Source organism: Athene noctua, chromosome 16 (assembly GCF_965140245.1).
Source record: "Athene noctua chromosome 16, bAthNoc1.hap1.1, whole genome shotgun sequence".
Classification (NCBI taxonomy): domain Eukaryota; kingdom Metazoa; phylum Chordata; class Aves; order Strigiformes; family Strigidae; genus Athene; species Athene noctua.
In genome coordinates this window covers 7,662,593-7,679,320 of record NC_134052.1, presented here as the reverse complement: position 1 = coordinate 7,679,320, position 16,728 = coordinate 7,662,593, and the positions used below count along the sequence as shown (strand labels likewise).

The following is a 16,728-nucleotide window of genomic DNA, read 5'->3' as shown; positions in this document are numbered from 1 at the left end:
CTTGTCATTAAATCACGATTTGTCAGGGTGTAACTGCCTCAAAAATCTACTAGTTATGTCTGTTCTCTTGCCAGCAATAGTATGTTCTGCCTCTTCTGCTACCAGAAAATGTACTATGTAAAAAAGGTGAGACACTGTTGGAAGGTCCTCCTTCTGAGAGTTTATCAGATGAAGCTATCCTAAGGCAACCAACTTGAACTTTCTCCTGCACTGAGTGAATAATGTAAGTTCACAATGAATCACTATTCCAAGTCAGAATCACAGAGTGTGAGGCTGGGAAGCACTTCAATAGATCATTTAGTCCATCTCCAAGCACAAAGGCAGAACGTTGCCTCTTCATGAAAAGCTCTAATAGAGGAGGTTCCACAGCTTTCCAGTTAGTTGCCTCCAGTGTTTTGCTAACTATGCAATTAGGAAATTCTTCCTAGTGTCTGGTCTGGATGTTAACTGCTGTCCGCTAGCAGATGGAAGGACTCTATTACCATGGTGATGGAAATATCAGAAAAAATAGAGACAAATAACGTAGAAATCAGGGTATGAAATGCTTTTTTGAAAAAATGAAGACCTTTCCAGATCATGACTATAGTTCTCATTTTGTTTTCTACTGAAAGTGTCTTATGGTCTCGTTCTTTTTGTGTTTTATTTGAACTGCTGGTCTCCTATATAAAATATATTCTTTCCTGTTTTATAGATGTGCTGATTTCACTCTTATTGTAGCTTCAATAGCATAATTGTTTTTTCACTAAGAGTAGATTTCACCCTTAAGCTTTGTGCTGATAGTTTGTAATGTATGCTTCTTTAGTAGCAACTAACTCCATTAAATATTTAGAAAAATGCTGCAGATTTCAGAATGCTGAAGTAGCCCATATTTTTTAGCGATGTTTTCCTAGCAGGTTTCAGTATGCTATTATTTTTAATTAATATCAGCTGTGTAATCATTTTATCTATTTGCTATTTATTTTTAAAGTATACTACGCATCTAAAAGTGTTGAGTATTAAGCCATGACATGATGTATGGGGTATCCAGTTCCATGAAATATTTCACAATATCCTTTGGATTTGTGAACATACTAAGGTTTAAAACCCTATTTGTATATCTTTGTATGACTATGTATATACACCCTAAGTGTGCCATTTCTGAGTAAACCTCTTGGGGTACCAGGGCGTTGAGGGACAGTTTACTTGCCAGGTGGTTTAATTCACTTGCATTAAAGACTAAAATACAGATAGTATTATGGGGTTTCATTGTAGTTTTCAAAACCTTGTTCCCAGCAGGTGAAGTCTGAAAAATCGGCTTTTCACATTAATGCTGATTCAGTGTGTCTCTGGGAGGAAATTAGGAAGGTGGCTTGCTGTGCATCTCATGACTCAGCTGCCTCCTTTAATTCCAACTCCCGGCTCCACTGTAGCTCTGCTATACCGCAGGCTCTCAAATTCTCTCCACAGAGCATCTCACTATTTTACTGACCAGGCAACATCTAATTTAATTTGATCAGTTCTGAAGGGCAAGAAATTCAGTATAAACCTTAAAAGTCTCATTACTGACAAAAAAAAAATGACAAAAAGGAACAGTATTAAATTTCTTCTGGCTATTTTAATTTAGCATGACCAAAATAAGAAAAGGTTTAATATGTCTCCCTAATAATGCCTGTCTGTTAGAAAGGGAGCAATGGAGACATAGTAGACAAAAAAGAGAACAGGATCACCTGTCACAGAGTCAAGTACTTACATCGAGATCTCAGAAGTCAAAAGACAAACTGATTGTGCTTGGACTCAAGAGCCATTTCATTTCAGTGTTGAGATCTAGTGTCTTGGTATAGGTAAGAATATGCCTTAGAGAACATGATGGCCAAGTTAGAAGGGAAGATTTGGCTGATACACGTTAACCAGGAGTCAGACCTGAGTGAAAAATAGTTGTGTTGGGAAGACAGTTGGGACAGAACGTTATAGCTTCCATTAAGATTTTATTCTAAGTACTAATGGTAAGGAAATGAGACCTATCTCTTGAAAAGCTACACGTTCAGCCATAACAATATAAAATGTGTAGTTATTAGAATAAGAAAAGGAGCAAAGAACCCCAAAATTAAGGGATACTTATTAAAAAAGGGGGCCTTGTCATTTGCACTAAGGACTGTTATGATTATTTGCCTTCTTGTGGACAGGTCCTTTTTATACTCTGAAGCTCCTAAAGAACCTTATCCTTCATTGTTGCAGATAATGTTCAGGTAAGTCTCTGCAGACTTACTGAAGTTCTGAAGCCAGCTGTATAGTTTATACAGGTTACTGCTTAATGCTGTATAAGGATCCAGTGTTTGTTTTATTGTATGGATACATTAGACCTCCACATGCTAGTATTTTTAGATGCATATTCTTCAAATACATTCACAATCAGAAACGTGATTGCAAAAACAAACCCCCAAGTACTGCCTGCATTTGCTGTTGCTGTCTATACATCTGATTCTTCTTTCACTTACATTACTGTAAATCAAGGGTAATTCTACTGTTATCAGTGAAGTTACAGTGATGCAGAAGTGACATAATAAAAGGCAAATAAGGTCATGAATCATTTTTGAGGGATGCTGACTAGTTATTGACACAAAAAAAGCTGTAATTACTGTCAGCAGCATTGCAGAACTAATTAAGTGGCAGAAACTCTTCATGTATTGTCAGCCAAATTATCAGTTCTGATTTTAGGATTTTTATTGTGGGACAGGATTAGTTTTCATTGGAGAAGTGAAAAAACAGGCTAGTTTTTAGGAAGTGAATTGAAGAGACAGTTTTACAGATTTTTTAAAACTTGTATATCCAGAAAAAAACTTGTCTTTCAAATCATACAGTAGTATCTGAATTCCTAGGTGTAGGGTTACAACTGAGATTATGGTTTGGACTTAAACAAGACAAGAGTCAATGCTACGCTTCAGTTACAATGAGGTCTTTGTCTCTTAGTGGCATATGAAGAACACGAAGTTGGTGAATGGCAGGCTCTCCCATTTAAAGTTTGGTTATAGGTAGGCTCAAGTTTGAGACTTACTGAGGTTAAAGCAGGTATCTATGGACTTTCACTAAGTAAGTGCTCATACTGGGAGATGGAGTCTTTTCAGACTACTTTCACCTCCCCTTGTGATTTGCAACAGAATCATTACTGTGATAGGAATTTGGGTTGTGGAGCTAGGGGAGAAGGCACTCATATATATATAGTGCTTAGTATTCATAATAAGTTCAGGTTCAGAGTTAGGGAAAGGGTTAGGCCCTTGTAAGAGAGAAGAGCTAGCATTAGTGCTAGTGTTAGTCTTCAAGCATTTATTTGGCTAAATTAAGGCAGGAAATGTCAATAGTACTGAAATAGATTTAGTTTCAAACTTTGTCAAGGGTTGAGTTTTGGTCAGGATTCTCATTAGGACTGAAATACACTGGACTTTTTGCTAGGCCTATTTTACAAGGACAAATTTACATTAATTGAGGGCTGCTATCATCAGTGACTACAGACATGTGTTTGTCAGGCTGAAAGCATTTGCTTTCTTCAAGTTAACAAGAGAATCCAGAACAGGTTTAGGGTTAGGATGCAGGTTAAGCTTTGGGTTCTGACTCCTTAAGGAAGGTTAGGCTAGAGTTTCTAATAGGCCTCTGGGTTCATGGTAGCACTCATACTACCACCAAAGCTTGCCAATTACATTCATTTTTGGAGGTGATAAAGGTCTTTTCTTAGTATTAGAATTATGGTCAAGGTAAAATTAGGGTTAGAGTTCGGACTTAGCAAAGGAAGTGAATTAAGGTTAGACCTTAAAAGGTCTGAAAGAGGTGGCTACATGAAATTTAGAGCAGGATCTATTGGGATGATGCTGTGTTCAGTTTTAGAACGGGTTGGAGATGGATTTTCTCCTTAAGTTTAACATAACAAAGTTAGGACTGGAGTTAATGTTTGGGGTAGGATTCTGATTCTCTTGCGTATACAAGGAATTGTTCAGAAAGTTGTTAAAAAACCAGACAGGTTTACTGTTGATATCATCAGGTGTTGATGAACAATTGTTTTTTCAGACTGCTATAGGCCACTAGCTGAGAGCAAACAGTAAAGTTTCTGAGCTCTAGACTTAGGGCTAGGATTGGGGTTAGATAATAAATTTGCTAGGAAAGATGATCTAGGATCAGCCTTCATTTACTGGGATAAAATAACAGGTGTTTTGAGAAGTAGTATTAATTTTGTGGAGGAGGAGGACTGCTTAGTTATCAACAATTATCAACAAGGAGGATGTAGCTTAGTTTAAATATCAGTTAAGGTGATCTCTTAAATCCTAATTCAGGAAAATTTAGTGCAGGAGCTGGAAAATTAAGAGGAACTTAAAGTTTTCCATATAGTTAGAGTCAGAGAGTTTAGTCCTAAGTTTAGGTTGTTAACTGTTACAAGTCAGCAAACTACTTAAGTTTGCTGACTCACATCCTTTTAGCAATTCCTATTATGCATGACACCAACATCATTATTATTTTAAACCAAAAGAGACAGTCAGACCTCCATGCCAGATGGGACATCTTGCAGGAAACAGTTTTGCATATACAGTATAATCTGAAAAAAAAAATATATGCCACTCCTCACTGGGTGCCATGTGCTGGAAATATCACGGTACGGAAAATTCAGGCATCTGAAATGGATTTGCAAATTCTTTTGTAGAAACAGGCATAAAAAATATTAGGTGTTCTTTTGTGCCTAGCAAATTCCTTGGACTTGCCCCAGGAGAGTACAATGGATCCTATATGCTGCATACAGTTTGTTTATAGGACCTGTTGTTTCTGCTTGACTTCTCTTCAGTCTGTTCCATTTTCTCACCAGTTTGCTTTTGTATTACTTAGAATGTAGTAAGAAAACTCACTGTGCCATTTACTCACCAAAACAGCACACCTGGTAAGAATCTATAGCTTATTCTCACAAATGTAATAAAATAGGAAATTTGAGGAACTGGAATGTGATCTTCAGGAGTACTCAAAGGTAGATTAAACTCTTTTGGCACTACCACAGGTTACAAAACCTAGGGGACACGATAGCTCTCCAGCAGAGGGCTTCCCTCAGCCACGATAAAAGTGACTCAGAAGTACTGGTATTTATGCCATAACAAGGCATTCACCCCCATGATAATATTCTGCCTGGGTTGGGGTCCATGACAAAGGATAATGGGTCTGTTATTTATATGCTTTCTTATTTTATTATTGACCTGTCTCTCACTTGTTTGTGCTATTACAGGTCTGCCGCTATGCACAGATGTGACAGGGATCACATGCTAGGAACTCTCACCCACCCACAACCAGAACCACTCTCATTTCTGTTTTCTTGAAATAAAACTCTCTTCCTCTTTGTTTCTTTCTCTCTTTCATAGAAATTTGAGTATTTTTAAAATACAAGCACATCCCTGGATAAGTTGGCTAAAGAGGAGTTAGCATGCAATTGGATATAGAGGCCAAGGATACTTGAATCACTTATACCAAACTAATGAGTTCACTAGATCAAACACTGCTTGAAGATTCAAGAAGAAAATGTGGAAAAGGTGGAGAATAGTTCTTTTAAAACCCTGTAATTGATAAGCAAGTGCAGCTCAATGGTTGCAGCCTTTATGAGAGATTATAACCTTTTTCCATTACTCACATGCAAAAATGTTAGGCTGGGTATTATTCTGAGGTGTTCGCTGGGGCAATATCTTCTCTCACTGGGTAATATTCTGGGCACACATAACTAGAGACAACTAATTCCCACAAAGCTTTTTCTGTGCTCACTTAATATAAGGACAACAGCTGCAGAAAGATGGGTTAGTTCTGGGTGGGACCTTGTTGGGGTGTCAGGAGTTTAAGACTATTGAGCTCACAGAGCCAGACTGCTACTGAATAAAAAATGGTGTCTGCATGCAACATTGGCCTTTCAAAAGGCTCATATCTTTCTTCTCCTGCCTGTTTGAAGCAGCACTTACTGCTAAAGAAACTTGTTCACATGTTTAGGTAATTTTACTTTGCCCAACTGGAACCCATGGGTGTCTCTAGTTTGTATTTTATGGGTCACTTTATGCCTTCTTTCAAAACAGTTCACACTGCAGCAAGTCAGCAGTGACCCAAAAGTCAACTGGAGGGTATGTTGCAGATTACAGTTCCCCAGGCAGACTGAGTGGTGTAATATGTCCTTAAACAATCTGCGATCAGGTGTTGCGAGGCAGCCGCGTAAATGGAAGGCCACAGCCAGTTGTGTGGCTGCTATTCAGAGGCCACACAGATTAAACCATGTAGTCTTATTCGCACAGAATACTCAGAACTCCTTCTCAGTATTCACACTGGGAGAAGCATGAACATGGAGAAAGCACTGCTTGACACAGCTAATAGAAAGTTTCCTGACAGCTTCTTGACTAGAATGCTTCAACACAGGTGATTCAGTGGTACAGGGAGGGATCTGCCTGCACGCTTGCAGTAATGCTACAAAAATGCAATGAACCAAAGGGTACAAAATGAGAATAAATTCCATTCAACATTGTGACAAGCCAACAGTCCACAGCATGGCCTGATTCTCTAGGGTCCACACGGATTGCACAGTGCAGAAACGAAAAGCGTTCACATTTTCTAAAACACTTTACATCCTTTTTATTTGCCTCTCGTGCCTGAACTGCTCTTATGGGTTTTCAAACCACTTCTGCTCAGTGCAATCTATTCATCCAGCTGGGGAATAGAAACATTTCCGTGCAATTTACATAACCAACTAACATGATCAGCTTGAATTTCAAACATTAATTGTCAGATGGAGGCAATGACAGAAAGCGACAGGCATAAAGTAATCTATAGACGGAATGTATATATATTTTCCCCTCACAAGTGTATCATCATGAAAAACTAGGCTTCACTTATAAATTCCAATTCTTCAGGCACCATAGAGGAAAAAACCCCACATTATGGAATCAATACACGGAATGAAAACCAAGCCCCCAAACCTGCAGAAAACAAATAAAAGAATTTGAAAGACTGCCTAAAATCACAACTACTTGGGAGCATTTGATGGAAAGAAAAACCAGGCACCACCCATAAGCAAAGCATTCCCTCTGACTTGCTAAACTTTGATCGTAGCTCCTACTGATGTCAGTGTAAGGTTACTGCCTCTTTGAAAATCAAACCTGTTATTTAGGTGGTCATAAATGCTATTTGAATTTATCCTAATAGTTAGATGTCGTAGCATTTGGAGTATTGTTAGCAGCTGGGAGCACATCTGTATTGGGCTTACTAATTTGGAAAAGCCAAGAGATCTGGACGCCCATGCCGAGTAAGATTGGCTGTTTCTGATTATAACATTGTTTTCCTTCGGAATTGTGTTCTTAGGTTGGTTTATGCTTTTTCCAGCCTTAGCACTTGTTTAAACAAGTTTTCTTCACATGAGGGCGCTAAAGCCCCAGCTCCGGAAAGCGGTACTGCTCGGACGGGTCACAGGACAAAACAAACAAACAAACAAAACCCCCAACAACCAAAACCAAAAAGACCACTAGAGTGTAAATAATTATTTTTAGTTACATATATTAACAGGATGAAATCTTGGGTGCTGGAAGTGGAAAGGGGCTATTGTCATACAGCTTATAACGGATGGCTGCATGCTGCTGTCTGCCTTGGATCAGAAGGTGACCAGGAGCTCATTCAGGAGTGTCATATCTGTGATCAACACCCCTTCCGCACAGGTGAGCAGACAGTACATGCCAGAGTTAGCCCATTCAGGTGAGCCTGAAGTTTTTGTTTGTATCTGCCTCCCTCAGATGTGATCCTAGTCCCTTCCCATCCACATATGTCTGAATTCAGAGCTACCCCTCAGCTCGGTTTAGTTCCAGGAATTAATATGTAATTCAGCAGCAGATCTGGTCCTCTCACAGACTTAAAAGAATTCTCTTCATTCAGATTATCTTTCTTTTCCCTCTGGCTTCTCCTCTTCAAAAGGCTTTTAATGACATTAATCTACACAGTAGTCTTTTTCTCTTTTATTTTTAAAAGATTTATAAGCAGAGCACCTACTTTCTGTCACTTCTTCACAATTGAATTGTCATTCAAGCTGTAAAATACTAGCTAAACTCAGGAGGTAACAAAAGCAATATTCCACTGATGTCATAAGCAAAGCCACTTTTCATAGCTAAATCACATATGACTAATATATTGGTTATGCTGATGTGCAGGGTTGTAGTTTAAATGTTTCTAATGACGTTCTGTAACTATTTATATGACTACTGCTTAAGAATAATCTCTCAGTTCATTTGAAACATTTACAGTCTGTTTGAGCTAGGAAACTACTTCCCACCGTGGGTTCAGATATTTTAAACCCCCTTGTCCTCCAGAAATTTTTCAGCTGCTGCTTGATTTTGCTTGCAATACTATATAAATGTGAATGCAACAAGAAAGGATGTATTAATTACTACACATGCAAAATCACAGCCTGAATGAAGGGTTGCTGTAAACTGTGGGTCCTTTCAATGCTGATTGCATTGCTAACATTTTTCTGCTACTGATCATAGCACTTTAGCCCCCCTTCCTGGGATAAAGGCAGCATATGTCCCAGATGACCCTCAGCTTTTGAATGCATGCAGCAAATTACAGGGGATTTCACTGATTAAGTGCACATTATTTCATTGTAACTGTGGATCTCTTTCTGCTCAAACCTCGCAGCTTTCTGAGTGATTAATACTGTGACCTGGCTTGTGGCCTCTTCACAGAGCAACGGCAATGCACCCATGCTTTCTGAGTGTATGAAAATCAGGTTACTCAAGGTCTCATTTATGTTATTAAAAACTAGATGGCTCAAGTCCTCGTGTAGTTAAGCACAAACACTGAGGTGACCATGTGGAAGAGTAAGTCTCCCTTCTTCATTGTGGGGCCTACTCAGTTGCCTGTCCTACTGACTGTCTATAGAAAAGCAGTTTGTCTTAGAGAAGCTAGTTTTCCACCCACTAGCTATGAAACAATGAGCTCTGTGTGGTCACCTGAATTACCACATTTCACCGAAGTGGACATGGAAAGCTGGCAGGAGATTATGAGCACAAAAACTGTCAAAACTGAGAAGCATGAAGGCTCCTTCTAAATGTGCTTGTATGCCCTTTGACAGGTGGGAGAGTTGTCTGCATTTTTTACTAAGCAAGGTATTTCCAGAATGTCTGTGGTTATGGACAATGAAGAAAAAAACTGTAAGGGAAAGTGGTCAGAAAGGGAATGAGATAAATCACCTGAAGATCTTGAACTCTCTTGGGTCTCCTGGGAAGAGAAAAGTGAGATACTCAATGAACATGTCCTCCTATAGTGCACATTAGGACAGCGCTGCCAACAGTGACCGTGTCTGATACTGATCACAGTGGGGGACATAAGCAGATGCACAGACTTGTCCCTATTACATGACATGGAAGCCACACTGCAATAAATGAAGCCAGAGATACAGTTACATTCCCTTAAACTTGCAATATACTGGACCCTGTCTACAGTGGATTCATCTAATCAACATTCTTTTTAACTCCAATATTGATCAGTGGCTTGTATCCACCCAGTAAATTTATACCAACTGGGCTGTTTTCACTGACACTCGTGTCAGCACGTCTGAAAAAAGAGAAGATTTTCAGAAGAGAGTGTATCTGATTTGCATACACAGTTACGGAGGCAGAACATAAATCATTGAAATTTACCATTACTGGCTGCTTGTGACACATTTGCTGACCAAATGGCATGGGAGTACCAAACCTGAACCAAATGCCTATTAGATACCTTGCTTGGGGGAGAGAAGAAAGACTTGCAAAAATAAAAATGTTGCAACTATGTACCCAAATTACACTGAGCTCCTGCCAGGCACTGTATAAATACACAACAAACCCCAGATTCTGCCTCCAATTAGAGATGTGCATAATAAAATCTGTGATACCCTATTTTTGTAATATGGCTGCTTTCTTACAGTAAACTGCATAAACACCTGCGTGGTAAAACTCTGCCTTGTTCTTAGTATACAATATGGTATGTCTTTCTGTTTCTGAAAGTTTTAACAGTTCCCATATAAGGAGATACTTGTTCTCATAATAACAGACAGACACTTAACTTTTGGATTTGTCTTGTCCCCGCCTCTTTCAGACCACTACGTATCTATGGTATTTTATCCTTCACAGAAAATTTCAAATGCTTGCAACGGCTTCATATGCTTGTCATTTCACAGTGCAACACCGGGAGTTTAGAAATCCATTTAGTATTGGCATATGGTTAAGTAATACCTTACTATAAATAATAAAAAAGCAGAAGGAGTAAGAGATTACCAAAAAAAAAAAAAAAAAAGCAGCATTACTTCCTTTCTGCACCAGCTAATTCAAACAAAGCCAAAACACAACCAAGACATTTGGAGACAAACAATTTCACTGCATTATGCCTTTCAGCACAGTCAATCAGACAGGAAAGACCTTGAGTAACCTGATTTTCACACACTCAGAAAGCATGGGTGCATTGCTGTTGCTCTGTGAAGAGGCCACCAGCCAGGTCAGAGAGTTAATCACTCAGAAAGCTGCAAGGTCTGAGCAGAAAGAGATCCACAGTTACAATGAAATAATGTGCACATAATCAGTGAAATCCCCTGTAATTTCATTGCATGCATTCGGAAGCTGAGAAAGAGGAAGCCTGGGGATCTCGCTACCATTCCCACAAATCTGCTTTGCCTCCTACACCAATTGCAAGACCTAACATTTTGCTAGCAGTCCAGCTAGCCAAAGAGAACTACAGCGAACAGTACAGCTGGTCTTGAGTTAATAAGGAGCCAGTGCCACGTAACGTGATTTTTCCTCAGCCCAGTACAACCATTTCCAGGCTCTGCGGGAATACAGCACACACTGTAGTGCTGTTCAACCACGGAGAGAGCTCGGAGTGAGGCAGAATGGGAGAATGGTTTATGTCAAAGAATTTATTGGTGAGGCTGGTTTAGATCTGGCTCATATTTTGTCTGGAACCTCAAAATTTGTTGCTGACATGGCTTGGATGACTTTGATTACAGCTTATCCTCATATGTCAATGCCCATCCTCTAAGATTACCTGTTCACCCCTTATTGGCATGGGTGTGTTTTCCATATACTACAACCTCAGTTGTAGTATATGTCAGTCTACAAAGTATTTTACTCCAGATTAAGGAAAGAAACAGAGAACAAATACAGGTCTCTTATGTGACCCATTCTCTAACACATACCTGTAATTTATGTGTAGAACAACCTACAGCTTCTGTCAGCAAATGGCAAGTTGGTTCATGTAAAGATACAGAAAGCAGAAAATCGGATCAGAATCTCTTTCTTATTCTAACATTGTAACACATATGAAAGTTTAGCACGATATACAAAGGCAAATATTAAAAATGTCCCAGGCCTTTGCTCTCTGTGCCAATGTGAGATTGAGCCACCATGTCGTGGTGAGATTACTGTGGTAGCTGAAAAAGGTATTTTTCTATGGTGTGAACCTTGGCAGCCTCGTTCACTGGTTAGCTTTTTCTACAGTGCTAAATCCAAGCATTTGTGAAGCAAGAATACAGATTCCCAAGCTACCAGATTGCCTTAAAAGGCATGAGTTTTTACAGAATTTAAAACTGCTATGTTCTCTATTAGCCTCTGTAAAGATTCATGTTTTGAAGGTTTTCCCTCCAATCTCAAAAGTTATGCATCCACTTGAAAATGAAAGAAATGCTCTCACAAATCATGGCTACTTTCCTAAAGCAGTAGTGGCATATCCTTAATGACAGGGTATGTGAAGCCAAGCCTAGAAATTGCTTGTTTCTAACCAGATGTCACTCAAAATAGCTCTGACTAGGGAGACTGAATTAGAATGATTTCATCCAGAGGTCTCATACAAAAGTGATCACATACTCTTCCTCCACTCTTCTAACATCTCTGTACTTTGACGAGAAAACAGGAAACACATTTATTTTTTAAATGACGAGGTCAGATAGGACAATATTATGATTCCCATGGTTAAACTGTATGGAACTTCAGAACGAACAGGACAACGCATCAATCTTTGCAAATAACCATTTATGATCCCGAAAAAGGGAAGAAAAGATATGCAGCCTTCAAACTTAGTAGCTACCACCCAGATAATCAAACTGCTAGGAACAGCACTGTGAATATGGCAGATACACATACATTTGTACATCAGTGTGTTATGTCTATTTTACAGCCTTCTAAAGTAAAAGCAAAAAAGTCAATGTTGGCCTGTCAGAGAAAGAATAGTAACAACATGGCAATGGTGGAAGAGACTAAGGGTTCTGCCCTTTACATGGTTAGGGGTGCTTTTGGTTGGTGGATTGACATGGTATTAGTGGGGCCCCTTTGCCCTCCTGATAAGTCTCTACCTGCTCGATATATCATAAAAAAGTTTTAGTCTACATTACATTCGAACAGCGCCTCACTGAGGGCTTCTTTCACCTGAGCACCCAATGCGCCTGGGCTTTCCAGCACGTGGCATAGTATCTTAATGTCTTCCAGCCCACATAATGGCTTAATCTCCCAAGACACACAGTTCTAATGTCAAATTAGATACACTCAGCAAACAGTGCTCTCATCACACTGAAATGAGATTTTGCAACTAACTGCAGTGAAAGAATAATGGGTTTGGTATCATTCTCAGAACTATTTTCAGTCTTTTAATTCTTTTCCTCAAAATATTTTAAGATCACATTAGCTGTTTTTCTGAGGGGAGAAGGTAAGTTATGGGGCTAATTCAAAAGCAACATAGACTGGCTCAACATTATTGCTGAATGTAGCACCGTGCTGCTTACAGAGTTTAATCGCATGATGTGTATTCATGGTTCGAGGCATACAAGGAAAGAAGCCTTTTAAGTAGAGCAGAAGGCAGATAAACAGGGAAAGAATACATGTATCTGCATGTATGTGTTTGCAAGTGAATTCAGTGCCAATTACAATTACTATTAAACTGATGTAAAGAGCTAGTTGTAGCAAATATGTCTGCAGTGCAAGACATAAATCAAGAGCATACAATGCCTAACAGGTGGACACAGTTCACAGTTTGTATAAGCTACTTCCTTGGCAAGAAGCTTCTCTGGATTTCTGCCCAGGGGCCAGGTGCTCCTCACTGATTGACAGGGCTAACCTCACAGAACTTCCCCCACTGGCATATTGCTACATATTTTGCATTAGGAAGAAAACCCAAGCCTAAAAGAAGATGCAGAATGGACAGGAAAATCCTTGGGAAAACAACACTGGTCTGTACTGTAGCTCAGTTCCCAGTCCAGCATTAGCAGAAATTCCTTGTAGATCTTCTTGTCCCTTGTGCTGCCCATTTTGAATCATTTCCATAGGGATTGATTCTACTTATTCTACGTGGCTTCTAACTGTTTTCTCTGCTGTCCAGTAATGTACTTACTAGTAGATTTCCCAGGGGACTCCACATTTGATTCACTGTCTCAGCTCTGTACATTTTTTTTCAACATTGCATGCCCTAAAATCAATAAATCCAGATGGTAAAGTTCTCCCCTTGCTAACAGTGTAATTGAGGTAACTGAAGGATTACTAAAACAAATTATTAAGTGGGTATTTATGTGAGTATTTGGGTGGTATTAGCAAGACATTTCATCATGAAGTTTATATACATTCTCTCCCTCTCATTCCCACTGTTCTATTCCGATCCAGATCTCAGACCTTCTGTATCTTTCTGACCAACATACTGCCAGCAGTCTCACACTGAACTTGCATTCCTACCCAGAGAAGCTCTGTAATCTGAGAAAAGGATGCTGACAATATATCTAAACAGCACCAGGCAATGTCATCATATGAAAAAAAATCCTTTAACAGGAGAGCCAATATAGCTGTATTTACACAGTGTTGTGCCAGACAGATTAGACCAGCTGTTTCTGTAATTAGTCCTCATACAGCACTCCTCTAATGCACGGATACTCTTCTACCTCCAGATCCATGCCTCTGAAACTTACCACAGTACCTCTGCACAGTGCTGATATTTCACCTTTTATATAACCTTAATATATATATTTCACCTTTTATATAACCTTAATATTTTACCTTGAAGAAATATTACCCGTGAAGGGTATGGAATATGTGAGATATACATGATTCTAATATAAACATTAAATTCTTCTTTCCTTACAAAGCCAGCAGGACTGATCAGGTTTTCAGCTGTCTCTCTTACAAGATAACTTGGACTTTCGTATAAAAAAAATCTGAAAACCTAACATTTTGGCTAAACCCAAAATCTATAGTTTCATATTTTTTGCATTTCAGAGGATCAGCAATATATCCAAAGAAAGCAGACACTTCTCCCCCAGAATAATTTTGTTAAAATCCCACATTTCAATGAAAAACAAACTAGAGGGGTTTTTTTAGTAGTTCTCGCAGAAGGAGCCCCTTACTGAAAGCAGTAGTGGTCTGGTACGTATTGGGTAGACTCACATGACTTAATACTGTAACCACATCTTCATATGTGCTGTACAGAAGCAGGTAAAGGCACTTCAATCCTGAACTGCAGTCTCTGTTTATTGTCATAATAACAAATAATATGTAACAATAATAGCATCCCTTAGGAGTTTAACAGTGTTTAGACCACCAGACATGCACTAGAACCTGAAGATCAGATTTTAAATCTAAGTGTTCACATATCTAAATATGATTACCTCTTCATGGCCTTTTTTACTGAACACCCACTGCTCCCACTGACTGACATCACTGTGTGCTTCTGGTCGGTAGCAGTGCTAAAAACAGTCATTTTAAGAAGATTAACATACTCAGGCTTGAAAATCTGACACTACTTTCCTTTTATAGTCTTTAGAACCATGTTTAGGCCAGAAAAGCCTACAATTACCTATATATATAAAAACTTCAGAAAAAACTTGCCTTTAAAAAAAATATATATATTTTTTTTTTTTTTTTAAAATAGCAGCCAGAGTGAGAGAGCAGATGGGAAAAATATTTTTACCAATCACTGCTCTTGACTGCAGAGTGAGAAGTCTAATTGAGTGGAAAGACACAAACGAAATTGAGTAGCTCTCACACCCTGAAGTGCCTGAGAGGGGGAAGACCCAGAGCTGGATAATCACTCACTTGCAATTTTTCCTGTCTGAGAGGTGATAATGAGACTTTATTTGCCATGCAAGCAAGTGCTAGTTAGACTTGCACGTATCTGAATGCCACAGGACATTCTATCTTGTGTACAGAAAACCCTGTTTTGCATTGTATTTTGCTTTTCAACATAAGTAATAGTGTAACTATTCAGATTTTGTTGACAGAAACCTTGTATCCAGTAAAAATGAAGGAAACAGAATACTAAGCTATCAAAGATCCTGGCTTACAATAGAACAAAATCCTGTCAGAATTTCTTAAACTGAAAAGAGTTGAACAACGTTTACAGATTTATAGGATTTAGCAATTGCTTTCCACTGCTGAAACACACGCCTGTGCATCGGTCCTGATTTTGCTTACAAGTGGGATGACTTCAGTCACAAGGAGAGCTATTAGTAGCACCAGGAATTAAATTGATAAATGACCTTCTCTCTGACCTTTCATCTGGTCTTTATATCTCATCATTTCTTGTAAGAAACTCAGGGAGTCATCAAGAAATGTCCCTGGCTTTTACCATACAGTACAGATTTTATTCATGCATGTGCCGAATTCTTCATGTTTTTCATAAAGCTGTTTTTCAAGACAGTTCCTTGGCTCCTTGATTCAGATTTAAGAAGACTTGTTTCCTTTCCTCTCAGCAGGAAAAGCTTCCTCTCTCTGCTTATTACTGTATTCATTTATTCTCGATTTGCTGTTAGGTATTCTTTAGAGGACTCTTCATTTAAACAAAAGGAGCTTTGTTCTGGTTTTGCCTCTTGTACCTTCTGCCTCCTGGGCCAGAATTAACATGTGCAACCCAACGGGTCTAGTGAGCTCTCCAGTCACCCTTATTTTATTTAAGCTTCATTTTCTTTATCCTCTCAGTGTTTCACGAATACTTTATGAGACTAAATATTACTGTAACAAAAGAAACATATTGACAAAGCTGAAGTGTGTGCGTGTGGAGAAATTTGGGTAATTGGGGTATGGGACTGATCCTTTCTTTCTCCCTCCAGACTGGTGAGTTTGTAAAGTGCAAAATTATTTTTCTATGCTCTTGTCACTGGAAACTTTTCCACAACCTTCTAGAATGTGTCTGTCTCATCATAATGTTGGCTCTTTTGGCCGTATTTTTAAAACTGGTATTTTAGTGCTCTGGTTTCCTCCTATATCTTTGTACTTCGTTACTTAAAACCCAGCTATCATTTTAAGGAAATTTTCTATGCAAAAATTTAGTTGCAATATGTTGTACTGACATAGAAGGAAGAAGCTTTTAACTGTCCTGATCTGCTGTTATTAGGAAGCTTGTTCAATCTGAAACTGAAATGGTTCTGTAATTTGTTCAGTCAGTAGAGTGGCAAAATAATTTCTGTATCAGAGGTCATTCAGATGAAATGTGGAGACTCAGATTTACTGAACCCACCCCCCTCCACCATTATGCACACACATATTGTCAATGACTTCAGCTGGACTATTTGTGTGATTACCTTGCACAAGCTTTCTTTGTTGCTGTGACCTGGTGCACAACAAACAGAAATCCAGCCAAAGCCTAACTTCACATACAAACCACGCTTATACCCCTCCAGAGGAGCACAGGAAAGATGGGGCTCTGCAGCGGTTTTGGTGCTTGAACACGGAAAATACAGCTGTAGTGCAAGTCATGCCCAAAGCA

The 16,728-nt window shown here is 39.0% G+C and overlaps 1 long non-coding RNA gene across 1 annotated transcript; it reads left to right on the top strand.

Moving 5' to 3' along the window:
• Positions 1-439: 439 nt before the first annotated feature.
• LOC141967178 (uncharacterized) lies at positions 440-5,337 on the top strand. Its single transcript, XR_012634659.1, has 4 exons — positions 440-534; positions 2,163-2,225; positions 4,843-4,894; positions 5,231-5,337. It is a non-coding gene; the product is annotated as an uncharacterized LOC141967178 (long non-coding RNA).
• Positions 5,338-16,728: the final 11,391 nt, after the last annotated feature.